We start from the raw sequence: 16,939 nt of genomic DNA on the forward strand, positions 1-16,939 counted from the left end.
GATACCGACCGGTAGGGGCAGGTTGTGTCACGACCTCATCGATTTGGATTGACATAAAACATAGCCACATCGATCCCCATGTGCAGTTGATCTCATCAACCGTGCACATAGCCGATCTCATAAACAACAACCGATCTCATCTGCCGCCTCCACATATCTAATATGCATACGATCCGAATCCAAATCCTATAGCAGAGGCTCTGATACCACTGTTGGGTTCTACTGTAGGATGCGTCGATTGCAAACTAAAATTTTCCTACGCTCAGAACAACAAAAAACATGCTACAGGAGATGGATCACAGATCATTACCACTAGAAGCGTAGTGCCGTGTAGCAAAAGAAGAGTTTGGGTAGCGCCTCCGCATGGATAGTCTCCTCATGCTTTCTCCCTTGAACAGTCGGTCGTCGGATCCCACGTACAGGTTTGCTTGAGCGGCACAAGTGCACCGCCTCTAACGTATCCGCGCATGCAGGAGGAACATCATGCGGTGGACTGCTAGATCCGATCACACAGTCGGCGGCGAGTAGAGGTGGCTACTTGCAACACATACAAAGCTCTAGTGACGACGCCGAAGCGATCAACCAAATGAGTCTGCCGCACCTCCACTTTATATAGGCATCTGATAGAGGCAAATGAGTCCCGTCTTTCGATGAGATGGTGAATATCGTTTCGGAGGAGTAGACTTTCACGATCCGACTACGAACGTGCGAGGACGTCGCGTCTTAGCAATCGCTAAACCAACTCCGAGAGGTTATTGACCACGCTGGAGCACGATCAACCTGACCACGAGGGTCTGTTTCCTGCAAGCAAACGAAGAACAAGCAAGAAACTAAGATTGCAATCTGGATATTGCGAATATAAGAGGAAAGCTTTATTAACGAAGGTGGGGTTCTGTGACGCCTTTGTTTGGTCCTTGAACACAAACAAAGTACACGAAGTTGCAACTATGGCAAACTTTTAATCTAAACAAAACCCAAAGTCTAAACGATGCCCTAAGGGTTGTATATGTGGAGGAAGAGGGGGGAATTTCGTGGCCCTTGGAGGAGGGGTCCGAAACCAACCCTAACTCTTGTTTCCCCACACATACGGACTCTAAAAACAGCCTATATTCAAGTATTTCAAAATTACATGGGCCTGGCCCAATAATAAGGTGACGCAGCACCTAGAATAGCCTCTGGACGAAATTTATGAAGTGGCATCTTGTATATTTCGTCCAAGGCTTCATGCACTCATTATGGTGACTTCAAAGTCCTGAAATCATCACTGGAAACTCCATTCTTGTTTCCCTTGCGCATGCCATCAACTCCATGCTTGTTCTTGCTCTGATGTTTATCCTTCTCCAAGCTAGGCCCTTCATTTATAAGCAAAACAAATATATCTAATTTAGCCAGCATCATATTCTCATGAACATTAGAATCATTACCAAGAAACGAAAGTACCTGGTAATTTAATTGGCATGTACGAGCTCTAGTAATTGGTCCAGTATGTATAGTAGCAGGGGCTGCGGCTGTAACAATGGTAGTAGTGTTACTATCTACAAAGCTAGACTTGTCGAAAAAGGTTTTGACAAAGTTCAAGGTGTTGACTACGATGAGATTTTCTCACTCGTAGCGATGCTTAAGTCTGTCCGAATCATGTTAGCAAATTGCCACATTTTATGAAATCTGGCAAATGGATGTCAAAACTACATTCCTTAATGGATTTCTTAAAGAAGAGTTGTATATGATGCAACCAGAAGGTTTTGTCGATCCTAAAGGTGCTAACAAAATGTGCAAGCTCCAGCGATCCATCCATGCACTAGTGCAAAGCATCTCAGAGTTGGAATATACGCTTTGATGAGTTGATCAAAGCATATAGATTTATACAGACTTGCGGTGAAGCCTGTATTTACAAGAAAGTGAGTGGGAGCACTACAATTTTCTGATAAGTATATGTGAAAGACATATTCTTGATCGGAAATGATGTAGAATTTTCTGGAAAGCATAAAGGAGTGTTTGAAAGGAGTTTTTCAAAGAAAGACCTCGGTAAAGCTGCTTACATATTGAGCATCAAGATCTATAGAGATAGATCAAAACGCTTGATAAGTTTTTCAATGAGTACATACCTTGACAAGATTTTGAAGTAGTTCAAAATGGAACAGTCAAAGAAAGAGTTCTTGCCTGTGTTGCAAGGTGTGAAATTGAGTAAGACTCAAAGCCCGACCACGGTAGAAGATAGAAAGAGAATGAAAGTCATTCCCTATGCCTCAGCCATATGTTCTATAAAGTATGCCATGTTGTGTACCAGATCTATTGTATACCCTACACTGAGTTTGGCAAGGGAGTACAATAGTGATCTAGGAGTAGATCACTAGACAACGGTCAAAATTATCCTTAGTGGAACAAGGATATGTTTCTCGATTATGGAGGTGACAAAAGGTTCGTCGTAAAGGGTTACGTCGATGCAAGTTTTGACACTGATCCAGATGACTCGAAGTCTCAATCTGGATACATATTGAAAGTGGGAGCAATTAGCTAGAGTAGCTCCGTGCACAGCATTGTTGACATAGAAATTTGCAAAATACATACTGATCTAAATATGGTAGACCCGTTGACTAAACTTCTCTCACAAGCAAAACATGATCACACCTTAGTACTCTTTGGGTGTTAATCACATGGCGATGTGAACTAAGATTACTGACTCTAGTAAACCCTTTGAGTGTTGGTCACATGGCGATGTGAACTATGGGTGTTAATCACATGGTGATGTGAACTATTGGTGTTAAATCACATGGCGATGTGAACTAGATTATTGACTCTAGTGCAAGTGGGAGACTGAAGGAAATATGCCCTAGAGGCAATAATAAAGTTATTATTTATTTCCTTATTTAATGATAAATGTTTATTATTCATGCTAGAATTGTATTAACCAGAAACTTAGTACATGTGTGAATACATAGACAAAACAAAGTGTCCCTAGTATGCCTCTACTTGACTAGCTCGTTTATCAAAGATGGTTATGTTTCCTAACCATAGACATGTGTTGTCATTTGATGAACGGGATCACATCATTAGAAGAATGATGTGATGGACAAGACCCATTCATTAGCTTAGCATTATGATCGTTACAGTTTCATTGCTACTGCTTTCTTCATGACTTATACATGTTCCTCGGACTATGAGATTATGCAACTCCCGAATATCGGAGGAACACCGTGTGTGCTATCAAACGTCACAACGTAACTGGGTGATTATAAAGATGCTCTACAGGTGTCTCCGATGGTGTTTGTTGAGTTGGCATAGATCGAGATTAGGATTTGTCACTCCGTGTATCGGAGAGGTATCTCTGGGCCCTCTCGGTAATGCACATCACTATAAGCCTTGCAAGCATTGTGACTAATGAGTTAGTTGCGGGATGATGCATTACGAAACGAGTAAAGAGACTTGCCGGTAACGAGATTGAACTAGGTATTGAGATACCGATGATCGAATCTCGGGCAAGTAACATACCGATGACAAAGGGAACAACGTATGTTGTTATGCGGTTTGACCGATAAAGATCTTCGTAGAATATGTAGGAACCAATATGAGCATCTAGGTTCCGCTATTGGTTATTGACCGGAGATGAGTCTCGGTCTTGTCTACATAGTTCTCGAACCCGTAGGGTCCGCACGCTTACCGTTCGGTGACGATCGGTATTATGAGTTTATGGTATTTGATGTACCGAAGGTTGTTCGGAGTCTTGGATGAGATCAGGGACATGACGAGGAGTCTCGAAATGTTCGAGACGTAAAGATTGATATATTGGAAGGCTATATTCGGACATCGGAAAGGTTCTGAGTGATTCGGGTATTTTTCGGAGTACCGGAGAGTTACGGGAATTCGTATTGGGCCTTAATGGGCCATACGGGAAAGGAGAGAAAGGCCTCAAGGGTGGCCGTGCCCCTTCCCCATGGACTGGTCCGAATTGGACTAGGGAAAGGGGGCGCCCCGTTCCTTCCTTCTCCTTCTCCCTTCCCTTTTCCCTATTCCATGTGGGAGGTGGAATCCTACTAGGACTAGGGAGTCCTAGTAGGACTCCACACTTGGGCGCACCCTATGAGGGCCGGCCTCCTCCTCCCTCCATCCTTTATATACGTGGCCAGGGGGCACCCCATAGACACATAAGTTGATCATTGATCCCTTATCCATGTGCGGTGCCCCCTCCACCATAATCCACCTCGGTCATATCGTCGTAGTGCTTAGGAGAAGCCCTGCGCCGGTAGCTTCATCATCACCATCATCACGCTGTCGTGCTGACAAAGCTCTCCCTCGACACTCTGCTGGATCGTGAGTTCGTGGGACGTCACCGAGCCGAACGTGTGCAGATCACGGAGGTGCCATACTTTCGGTGCTAGGATCGGTCGATCGTGAAGATGTACGACTACATCAACCGCGTTGTCATAACGATTCCGCTTACGGTCTAAAAGGGTACGTAGACAACACTCTCCCCTCTTGTTGCTATGCATCACCATGATCTTGCGTGTGCGTAGGAACATTTTGAAATTACTACGTTCCCCAACAGTTTCTAAGGTCCGAACAAGAGCATATAATTCTTTATCATAAGTAGAATAATTCAGACTAGGCCCACTCATTTTTTCAAAAAAGTATGCAACAGGTTTGCCATCTTATAATAACACACCTCCTAATCCAATTCCACTAGCATCACATTCAAGCTCAAAAGTCTTATTAAAATCAGGAAGTTGGAGTAAAGGAGCATGTGTCAACTTATCTTTCAACACCGTGAAGGCTTCTTCCTGTGCGGTACCCCAAACAAAAGGCACATCCTTCTTTGTAAGCTCATTGAGAGGTGCAACAATGGTGCTAAAATCTCTCACAAAACACCTATAGAAACCAGCGAGTCGAAGAAAACTCCTCACTTGTGTGACCGTTTTGGGCTGCGGTCAACTCTCAATAGCTTCAATCTTGGTTTTATCAACTTCAATTCCCTGTGGAGTAACAACATAGCCAAGAAAAGATACTCGGTCGGTGCAAAAGGTGCACTTCCCAAGGTTACCAAACAAATGTGCATCACGTAGAGCAATAAAAACATCACGTAAATGTTCCAAATGTTCTTCCAAATATTTGCTATAAATCAGTATATCATCAAAATAGACTACCACAAATCGTCCAATGAAAGCACGTAAAACTTCGTTCGTTAGTCTCATGAAAGTACTAGGTGCATTAGTTAACCCAAAAGGCATGACTAACCACTCATATAAACCAAACTTAGTTTTAAATGCTGTTTTCCATTCATCTCTCAATTTCATACGAATTTGATGGTATCCACTACGCAAATCAACTTTGGAGAATATTGTAGAGCCACTCAATTCATCAAGCATATCATCTAGCCTAGGAATAGGATGATGATAACGAATAGTAATATTATTAATGCCTCTACGATCAACACACATACGCGACGTACCATCCTTTTTTGTCACTAGTATAATAGGAATAGCACAAGGACTAAGAGATTCACATATATAACCTTTGTCAAGCAGCTCCTGTACTTGACGCATAATCTCCTTCATCTCCTCTGGATTGGTACGGTATGGCGCACGGTTTGGCAGCGAAGCACCGAGAATTAAGTCAATCTGATGCTCAATCCCTCGAATAGGTGGTAATCCCGGTGGCACGTCTTGTGGAAAGACGTCAGCAAACTCCTGCAAAATGTTAGTGACAGCAGGAGGCAAAGAGGAAGTCACGTCCTCGAATGGAAATAATGCCTCTTTGCACACAAAAGCATAGCAAACAGATTTGCTGCAATCTAGATCATCAATATCAGATTTGGTGGCACGTAAACATGCACTTTTCAATTTAATTTCAGAAGCAACACTAGATGGTTTATTACCAGGCTTCATTTGTTGCTCAAATTCTTTTGCCACAATATGATTTTCACTCTTTTTTTCTCTTGTTTTGCTTTATTAGCTCTATTAATATCATCTTTCAAAATGGAATCAGGAGACATAGGAAGCAAAGTAATATGTTTATCCTTATGAACAAGAGTATACTGATTGTTTCTACCATGGTGTACAGAATTTTTATCAAATTGCCATGGTCTACCAAGTAATAAGGAACATGCTTGCATAGGTACCACATCACAATCAACATATCAGCATATGTAGAGATACTAAAATGCACATGAACAGTACGTGTTACCTTAACCTTGCCGCTGTTGTTAAACCATTGGATGTAATAAGGATGTGGATCTGGTCTTGTGGTGAGAGATAGCTTCTCCACCATCTCCATGCTAGCCAAGTTGTTGCAGCTCCCTCCATCTATGATGACGCGAACAGAACGTTCCTTCACAACTCCCTTTGTATGGAACAAATTATGCCTCTGATTTTGCTTAGCTTGTGTAACCTACACACTCAAAACACGTTGAGCAACTAAACATTCATACCTGTCAGCATCTTCAGGAGCCATGTATTGCGTCTCATGTTCAGAATCATCTCCACCGTGTTCTTCACGTGTAATAAGAGCCAAAGTCTCCTCATCATAGTCACTAGCGGACTCATACCCACCATCCTCAATAGCAATCATTACACGCTGAGATTTGCATTCTCTCGCATAATGACCTCTTCCCTTACAACGACGACAAATAATATCACTTGTGTGCCCTGTTGATGCCATGGAAGAAGAAGAGATCTGTACAGGCCCGACAGGTGTGCTCTTGGCAGATAGTGGTGGTTATGCCTGCTTTCTTGTATCACGACTAGATGTGGCAGCTGATGGAGGTGCCGATGTAGTAGAATGTGTGGAAGTAGAGGATGCACAAGGTGTCCATGAGGAAGGGCGACCTGCATAAAAGTTAGTCCGCGCCAATGCCTGTCGATCCTGCACTTCACGTTCAGCTTCACAAGCAAGATGGAATAAACGAGTGATATTATTATACTCCTTATACTCTAGAATGGTCTGAATCTCTCTATTTAATCCACCCATAAAACGTGCAAGCATAGCTTCATTCTCCTCAACAATACCACATCTAATCATGCCAGTTTGTAATTCCTGATAATATTCTTCTACATAATTTTTTCCTTGTCTTAAGCACTGCAATTTTTGAAGTAATTCACGTTGATAATAAGGTGGAACCCAACGAGTATGCATAACCGTTTTCAAAGCAGCCCAAGTAGCTGGAATGGGATATAATCTACAATGTTCAGACCACCAAACACATGCAAAACTAGTGAAAGCACAAACAGCAGCAGGAACATGTCTCTCCTCAGGATATTGTAAACATGTAAACCGTTGTTCAATTTCTAACTCCCAAGTAAGATATATATCAGGAACATATCTATCCTCAAATGGTGGAATATTCAATTTTAGTTTAGGAAGATGGTCATGAGCTTGTACCTCAGGTGGTGGTGCAGCCCTACCGTTGCGATGATATGCATGAGGACGACCTGATGGCGGTGGTGCTGGTGGTTGCACGTAGTTCTGATTTTGATCAACCTCATCCTCGTAATGGTCCTCCACCTCTGCAGTAGCAGCAAGAGCTACAGAAGCATCAGCAGTAGGTACACCGGCACCAGAAGTTTGATTAGGCTCAAGGGGAACGCGCTGTGCTCGTCCCACTTGATTGGGAAGGTGATGTTGTTGTTGTTGTTGTTGTTGTTGTAGAGGTGCGACAGCTGCAGTGGCCGGTGGTTGTGGAAGACACGCGAGCAATTCATTAAACTTGTTGTCGAGCTTTGTTTTGAATGCCTTCTCAATGCCATCTATCTTCTCCATGGCCTCTTCAAATCTGTTTAGCACATCTTCCACCTGTCCACTCATCATTTGCTAAAACTTATCATGAAGCTACTTGTTCGTCAAGTTCTCCCAGTCAATCTTGTCAGATTGTGATCCTGCCATGGTTAGGAGCAATAGAAACACACAAGAATATGATCCTACAAACTACTAACAAGTGGTGGTGGTGGGTGTCACAAATCCGTCAAGCAAATCTCAAATTATTACCAGTTCTTACCCAGCAGCAGGTGGTGATCGGCAACCGTTGTAGTCAAAACTCTCAAAGCTTGGATAGAGCGATTACCAGGGAGAGTCAAACGCACGACATAGATGTATGTGGAGCTGGTAAGGCTTATAATATGGTAGCAAAAAGGGTCAGCAATAATCAATTCAGAGATGCAAAGTTGAATAAACGCTCAATGACGATACTGTGCTGGTCCTAGGCTAGGCCGTGCTAGAGACGCGAGCCTAGAACACTAACAAAATCACGGCGCTGCACATAAACAAGGGAGGAGCACGCTCTGATTTTTTTCCTTTTTTTCACTTTTTCTGCACTTTTTTCCTCTTTTTGTTTGCTCCGCGACATTTTTTTTCTGAAAAAGTCTACAAATGGCCTAAAAACTGCCTAGCCAGAATTTTCCAGACTTAGTTTTTTTTTAAACTAGAACTATTTTTCTTGTATGGGTAGCACGGAAGTTGGGGAATCCGACTTGTTCACGACTCGTAGTAGCGCGTGTTCTGGAACTCGAAAATAAAGGAACAAAAACAGTAATCGGACTAGGACTAGTGGCGGAGATGAATCTGGTGGAACTCGGACTGGTGATGGTATATGACGGTGGCATATGTGGACTCGGATTGGTGGTGGTATATGAACTCAGATTGGTGGTGGTATATGGACTCGGATCGGTGGTGGTATATGGACTCGGATCGGTGGTGGTATATGGACTCGGAGCGGTGGTGGTATATGGACTCGGATCGGTGGTGGTATATGGACTCAGAGAACTAGCGGATAAGCGGTGGTGGTATATGGCAGGGCGATAATGATGGTGCGGCGACAGCGTGACGACTTGTGAACAGAACTCGAAACTCTAAAGAACTAGACGCTAAGACCAGCAACTTGACACGACGATGCAACCGCAAATTCAACAAAGCAAAATACTGAAAAGACTATGCAAAGGCTCAGACTGGTTCGGATATGATGAACTAACCCTTATTTTTTTTGGCTTTTTCGTGGACTATAGGTATGAAGAACAGACTCGATCTAAACTATGAAAAAACCTGTAAAATCGCACCGAGCAACCAGGAAATATGATACCACTTGATAGAGGCAAAGGTGTCCTGTCTTTCGATGAGATGGTGAATATCGTTTTGGAGGAGTAGACTTTCATGATCCGACTATGAACGTGCGGGGACGTCGCGCCTTAGCAATCGCTAAACCAACTCTAAGAGGTTATTGACCACGCTGGAGCACGATCAACCTGACCACGAGGGTCTGTTTCCTGCGAGCAAACGAAGAACAAGCAAGAAACTGAGATTGCAATCTGGATATTGCGAATATAAGAGGAAAGCTTTGTTAATGAAGGTGGGGTTCTGTGACGCCTTTGTCTGGTCGTTGAACACAAACGAAGTACGCGAAGTTGCAGCTATGGCGAACTTTTAATCTAAACAAAACCCAAAGTCTAAACGATGCCCTAAGGGCTGTATATATGGAGGAAGAGGGGGCAATTTCGTGGCCCTTGGAGGAGGGGTCCGAAACCAACCCTATCTCTTGTTTCCCCACACATACGGACTCTAAAAACATCCTATATTCAAGTATTTCGAAATTACATGGGCCTGGCCCAATAATAAGGTGACGCAGCACCTAGAATAGCCTCTGGACGAAATTTATGAAGTGGCATCTTGTATATTTCGTCAAGGCTTTATGCACTCATTATGGTGGCTTCAAAGTCCTGAAATCATCACTGGAAACTCCGTTCTTGTTTCCCTTGCACATGCCATCAACTCCATGCTTGTTCTTGCTCCGATGTTTATCCTTCTCCAAGCTAGGCCCTTCATTTGTAAGCAAAACAAATGTATCTAATTTAGGCAGCATCATATTCTCATGAACATTAGAATCATTACCAAGAAACGAAAGTACCTGGTAATTTAATTGGCATGCGCGAGCTCTAGTAATTGGTCTAGTATGTATAGTAGCAGGGGTTGCGGGTGTACAATGGTATTGATGTCCTCATTAGCTGTAACACCCCGGATGTAACTTTCCATATTTGTAACTCCAACTCTTGCCATTTTCAGCTATGTGTTATGATATTCCCTTCGTGGCCGGGTTTTGTCTTTCGTTTTGCATTTTGTTCATGTCATGCATCTCATATCATGTCATCATGCGCATCTCATTTGCATACGTGTTCGTCTCATGCGTCCGAGCATTTTCCCCGTTGTCCGTTTTGCAATCCGACACTCCCACATGCACCGGCACACCCCTCTTGTCTCTTTTCGTGAGCGGGTGTTAAACGTTCTCGGAATGGACCGAGTTTTGCCAAGTGGCCTTGGTACACCACCGGTAGACCACCTGTCAAGTTTCGTTCCATTTGGAGGTCGTTTGATGCTCCAACGGTTAACCGGGTAACCACAAAGGCCTTTTGTATGTTGCAACAAAACACCCCTCCAAACAGCCCAATAACCCATCTAAGCCCCCTCCATGCTCTCGGTCGTTCGATCATGATCGTGTGGGCGAAAAGCACACTCCATTTGGAGTCTCCTATCTCCCTCTACCTATAAATAAGTGATCCCCCCGGATTTTTCGCGCAGACCAACCCTAACCCCTTCCCCTCTCCGCCGCCGGACGCGTCCGTCCCGCGCCGGACGAACCCGCCGCCGCGCCCGCACCAATCCCACCGCGCCATGTGGCACGCCGCCGCTCCACCGCCGCCGGCCCGCGAAGCCCATCGCCGGCCCGCGGGCCCGTACGTCGCCTCCCGCCGCCCGCGCGCGCCTCCGCCTCCTCCCACGGACCCCGTCGCCCGCCGCCGCCTCGCTCCGGCCCCGCGTCTCCGCTGCCCGACGTCCCGCCGTTCGCCGCCGGCGTGCGCCGCCACCCCGCGCGCCTCCCCGTCGCCCGCGACCGCCGCCGCCGCGCCTCCCCGCGGATTCCGCGCCTTCCCCGGCCTCCTCCCTCTCCGTCCGAGCTCCGGCCGCCTTCCTCAATCTCCGGCGAGATCTGGTGGACCTCAAAGTCCGTGCCCGAAGAACCCTAGATCTGGGAAAAGGTTGACCCCGAAATCCTCTAAGTCCCGAAAATATCACTTTATGTTGCTCTGTTCATCATGGCATATCTCATTGCATACTGCTCCGTTTCATGCGTGTGATATATCGAAATGTTCATCACGAGATTCTCCTCATTTTGTTCCATTGTGCCATGCTCGTTTGAGTCCATCTTGATGCCAAATCTCTGATGCAAGAGTGCTATATGATGTTTACTGCTGTTACTTATCAGAACTGGTTGTTTTGTTATTTTTGTTGCATTTGATGTGTGCATCTTATGGGCATGATCTCTACAGGTGTTTTGATCTATGCCATGCCATCTTTACAGAGGTGTATGCCATGTATTTTTGTGATCTATGTGGTGACTAGCACAAGCATGCAAACTAGGCTTTTGTGATATTTCTGTTTTCCGGGACTTGGGATTTTGGCAAGTCTTTTACCTGCTGTTATTTTGTTGCTATGTATCCATGTGTCTACAGTGAGATTCATGCTTCTTTTGAGTATGTTCAGTAAGGATGTTTTGTAGATATGGTTATGCTCTATCCATACATGCCCCTGTTTGCAATTATGGAGTGCCCTAGCATGTCTCAATCTTGCTCTACTTTTGCTATAAAATGTTCCTGGCAGAATGTTAACATGATATTCAATTTTGCCAAGGTTGTTGTAGTTGATCCATACATGCTATGAACTTGCTCTTGCCATGGTTAGCTTCATGAACATGCCATCTTGCTGTAGGTATGCTTGTTTTGTCATGCATTGCTTTGTGATGAGTGAATCGAGCTCACAAAGATGCCTTCACAATTCTGTTAATGCCATGCTCTGTTTTCTGCCAAGTCTGAAACCTGTTAACGATACTTGCTATGTTTACATGGGTGCCATCTTAACTTCTGTGCCTTTTTGGCTCATGGTAGGTAAGGGACTTTTGTTCTATGAATTTAGTATATTCATGCCATGTCTTGTTTTGTTATGATAAGTTCCTGTAGCATGTGTTTCGCTTGCTCTGAACATTGCTACCTGATGCTGTTTCAGCCATGTTCAGTATTTTCACCAAGTCTGTGAAGCTGATATCTTTTGCACTTTTGCCATGCTTGTTTGAGCATATTATTTTGTGATCTAGCCGTAGCTCAGTGTTCATCTTTTGTCAAGCATCTCCTGTAGATCACTGCCATATGCTTTGTTGCTATGTTGGGGTGCTGTAGCATAGTTACTTGATGCATTCTAAGTGCTATCATGCTGTTAATCGTAGAATCATGTCATTCTTGTTTTGCTTGCCATTTGCAAACCGTGCATCCGTTTCCAGTGATCTTTATATCGATTTCGACCGAAATCAACTCATCTTTCCAGCATACTTGGGTTGCCAAGTTGATGCCTTGTTCATCCTTTTTCTTCCGGAGCACGCATATGCATCGCATTTCACATCTCGCATATCATGCATGTATTGCATCATGTTGCTTGTGCATTTCCCGTGATTGATTGTGGTTCCATTGCTTGTTTTCTTGCTGTGGGTAGAGCCGGGAGACAAGTTCGTGGACGAGGAACCTGTTGAGTACGCTTACGAGGATCAAGTTTTCGACAACTCTGAGAACCCTGCAGGCAAGATGACCATACCCTCGAAATCACTTCTATCTTTGCTTTGCTAGTTGTTCGCTCTATTGCTATGTTGCGCTACCTACCACTTGCTATATCATGCCTCCCATATTGTGATGTCAAGCCTCTAACCATCCTTTCCTAGCAAACCGTTGTTTGAATAAGTTACCGCTTTTGCTCAGCCCTTCTTATAGCGTTGCTAGTTGTAGGTGAAGTTGAAGTTGGTTCCATGTTGGAACATGGATATTTTGGCTTATCACAATACCTCTTATTTAATTAATGCATCTATATATTTGGTAAATGATGGAAGGCTCGGCCTTATGCCTGGTGTTTTGTTCCACTCTTGCCGCCCTAGTTTTCGTCATACCGGTGTTATGTTCCTTGAGTTTGCGTTCCTTACGCGGTTGGGTGATTTATGGGACCCCCTTGACAGTTCGCCTTGAATAAAACTCCTCCAGCAAGGCCCAACCTTGGTTTTACCATTTGCCACCTAAGCCTTTTTCCCTTGGGTTTTCGCGAGCCCGAGGGTCATCTTTATTTTAACCCCCCCGGGCCAGTGCTCCTTCGAGTGTTGGTCCGAACAGAGCCGCCTGCGGGGCCACCTCGGGGAAACTCGAAGTCTGGTTTTACTCGTAGCCTGTCTCATCCGGTGTGCCCTGGGAACGAGATATGTGCAGCTCCTATCGGGATTTGTCGGCACAGTCGGGCGGTCTTGCTGGTCTTGTTTTACCATTGTCGAAATGTCTTGTAAACCGGGATTCCGAGACTAATCGGGTCTTCCCGGGAGAAGGTTTATCCTTCGTTGACCGTGATAGCTTATAATGGGCTAAGTTGGGACACCCCTCCAGGGTATTATCTTTTGAAAGCCGTGCCCGCGGTTATGTGGCAGATGGGAATTTGTTAATGTCCGGTTGTAGAGAACTTGACACTTGAATTAATTAAAATACATCAACCGTGTGTGTAGCCGTGATGGTCTCTTTTCGGCGGAGTCTGGGAAGTGAACACGGTTTGAGTTATGCATGAACGTAAGTAGTTTCAGGATCACTTCTTGATCATTTATAGCTTCGCGACCGTTGCGTTGCTTCTCTTCTCGCTCTCATTTGCGTATGTTAGCCACCATATATGCTTAGTGCTTGCTGTAGCTCCACCTCATTACCACATCCTTTCCTATAAGCTTAAATAGTCTTGATCTCGCGGGTGTGAGATTGCTGAGTCCTTGTGACTCACAGATTCTACCAAAACAGTTGCAGGTGCCGACGATACCAGTGCAGATGACTCAACCGAGCTCAAGTGGGAGTTTGACGAGGAACGTGCTCGTTACTATGTTTCGTTTCCTGATGATCAGTAGTGGAGCCCAGTAGGGACGATCGGGGATCTAGCATTTGGGGTTATCTTATTTTCATTTGGATTTGACCGTAGTCGGTATATGTGTGGATTTTGGATGATGTATGAATTAATTTATGTATTGTGTGAAGTGGCGATTCTAAGCCAACTCTCGTTATCCCATTCTTGTTCATTACATGGGATTGTGTGAAGATGACCCTTCTTGCGACAATACCACAATGCGGTTATGCCTCTAAGTCGTGCCTCGACACGTGGGAGATATAGCCGCATCGTGGGCGTTACATCAGCATCCGTCATGGGCTCATCACTTGGGCCTCACATTTATCCTAAAGCCCAAAGTCTGTTCGTCCTGGATCCGAGTCCGAGTAGGATCACACCTGACTCATGGAGTCGGGTCCAACCTCATAGGTTCCTTCCCTTAAGCGTGCGACCCCTTAGGTTTTCGCTCACTTGGTCGCGAGTCAGATTACATCCGTCTCAGCTAATCGGTAGTGGCCTCTAGCAAAGCATGCCGACTCCATGTGTTCGATGAAGCTGGTTAGGCGAACCTGTACATCAGACATCTGTTCCTTTTGCCACACGATATATGTTGTCGGGCTCAAGGGGATCATGTCGTCCTTGTGCTAGCCCGACCTCTTTCTCGTTCCAGTGATGCCGACCACAAAACTGATTATCTCATAATCTTGTCGCATGGCCATGTTTATCTTGGTCGGATCACACGAGGGGCCCATATTATATCTCTGCTGATCGGAGGGGCAAACACTGGTATGCGTCAGTGCTATACAAACGGTTTTTAACCCCTTTCCACGACGACATTTGGAACCGTCGCCAAGTGAGTGTGGGCGATAGGGGGTTCCTTCCCACACGACCCAGAAGCCACCGGGGATAGGGAGCCAAGATGCATATACAATACTCCTACTCGTTTCTCCTCGCATTGCCATTGCAGTCCGTATTCTGTGGTGCTATGTTTATGATGCGCGGCCCATCACAAACGGTTCACTATTATAGAACGTGTATGATAAGCATACAATCACACACATTCGCTTTTCCCAAACCATATGCGATAACTAATTAAGAAGATTAGCTAATCTTCATACGAGTGTCGGACAGGATTACGAAACGTTGGGCCGTCGTAACATCGTCGTACACGACAACTACCGCACACGCTATTCTGTGGGGAAACATTTACAATGCATACTTCATCAGAAATAGTTCATGGTTGCGAATCGTGTACGATAAGGAAACTATCACAAACGTTTAGTTTCCCCACACCGTTTGTGATATTGTCTGACATCACACACGCTTTGCAAACGGCAACTGTGTGCATGCTTGCACACTTTTCCTCTCTGTGAACTGTGTCAGATTATGGTGTATATCACAAACGTTTGTGTCTTACCAACCGTGTGTGCCGTAACGACTTGGAGAGCATAATTTCACCATAATTTAATTGTTGCTATTTCAAATTATATCGGATTTGAATTTGAATTTGAATGTATGCTATAGCTTTATTCATATCCATCAGGTTCAAACAACCAATGCATTATTCGATTCATAGGTACATATGTTCAAGAATTACATAAGAACCAAATAAAGAATGATGAACCACAGTTGTATACTTGTACTATTAAAGATGGTAAGGAAAGATGTGAATACATTCTGGTTGCTGAACAAGGTGAAGCGGAATGCCCATATTGTGCCCTCCTCCATGCAGAAGGCACGCACGACTCTAGTCCAACCCCTTGTGATGGCCGACCGCCCATCCTTCACGGTCTTCATGAAAACATATAGATAATCATCGTGTTCTGGTAGAAATACTTTAACCTTTGCATGCCCACCAATCATGTAGTTTGAGAGTTAATCTTGAGTAAACTGCTTTGGGAACCACTTCAAAGGAAAAAGATTCAGACATTGTCATCTAACACAACTCATTATGGGCAGTAAAAAGAAGGCTGTAGAGTTCTTACTTACCATCCTGCAGTTCGCTGTTGTCTTGGATAAAGTGTAAACAAATAGTTTAATTGCCATCTTTTGACCCATTTTACTAACAATCTTTATCAGCTTCCTCACTTGATGTTGGTTTATCGATATCTCATTTCCCCATACGCAGAAAGGGTCGAAGCGCGGATCTTTACCAATGACATATGTACCTAAAAGCACCAAGTTAATATTAGAAGCTAAACAACAATTGCACAATCATGTAGTACAACACTCTTTTATAATATCTTAGAACATCCAATATACTCACATATTAGATGAATTAACATCTTATATTATGGGCCGGAAGGAGTTTATTGCATTCTTACAAATTATCGGCTGATTAACTGCTGCTGTATCCATGGGTTAGAGTTAGTTTGAGATAGTTCGGGCTCAAATAGCCCTAAAGTATATCCAAACGTGAGGGCTAGTTTGAGCTAGTTGCATCTAACCCACCCAAAAAAACTATCCAACCCAAGAGGTGCTAATTGGAACTAGTTCTCCTAGTGCATTTATTGTCAATCTAACCCTGTCATCCAAACACCTCTTTGGATGGAGTTAGTTCAGGGTTAGTCATGAGCTAGAAACTAACTCTAACCTCTAGCTAAATTGAGTATCCAAACAGGGATGTGTTGTTGTTGTTGTTGTTGTTGCTGCTGATGCTCTTCTACGTATATCTGGACATCATCAGAACATTAAGGTAACACTCTTCCTTGTTGCTATGTAGCCTAGGATTGCATATTTAGACATTAAGTACAGTGCATGTTGCTATGTAGCCTCAGATATATTACATATGGCCCTAGTTAACCTAACGATAAATGGGTTACAGATATATTCAGTTAAAAGTCCGATTCACCGATTAGTCTCTTATCAGCCCCTGGCCTATATGGTACCAGCTACCGATATCCTGAACAGTGAGTATATATAAGCCATGGGATGAAACTAACCTCGATGGAAAACAACAGTCATTCCCAAAATTGTCTTGTGTAGGTACATCGAGAGGCATGTTAAGCACAACAGGCTAAACATC

This window comes from Aegilops tauschii, chromosome 2 (assembly GCF_002575655.3).
Source record: "Aegilops tauschii subsp. strangulata cultivar AL8/78 chromosome 2, Aet v6.0, whole genome shotgun sequence".
NCBI classification, from domain to species: Eukaryota; Viridiplantae; Streptophyta; class Magnoliopsida; order Poales; family Poaceae; genus Aegilops; species Aegilops tauschii.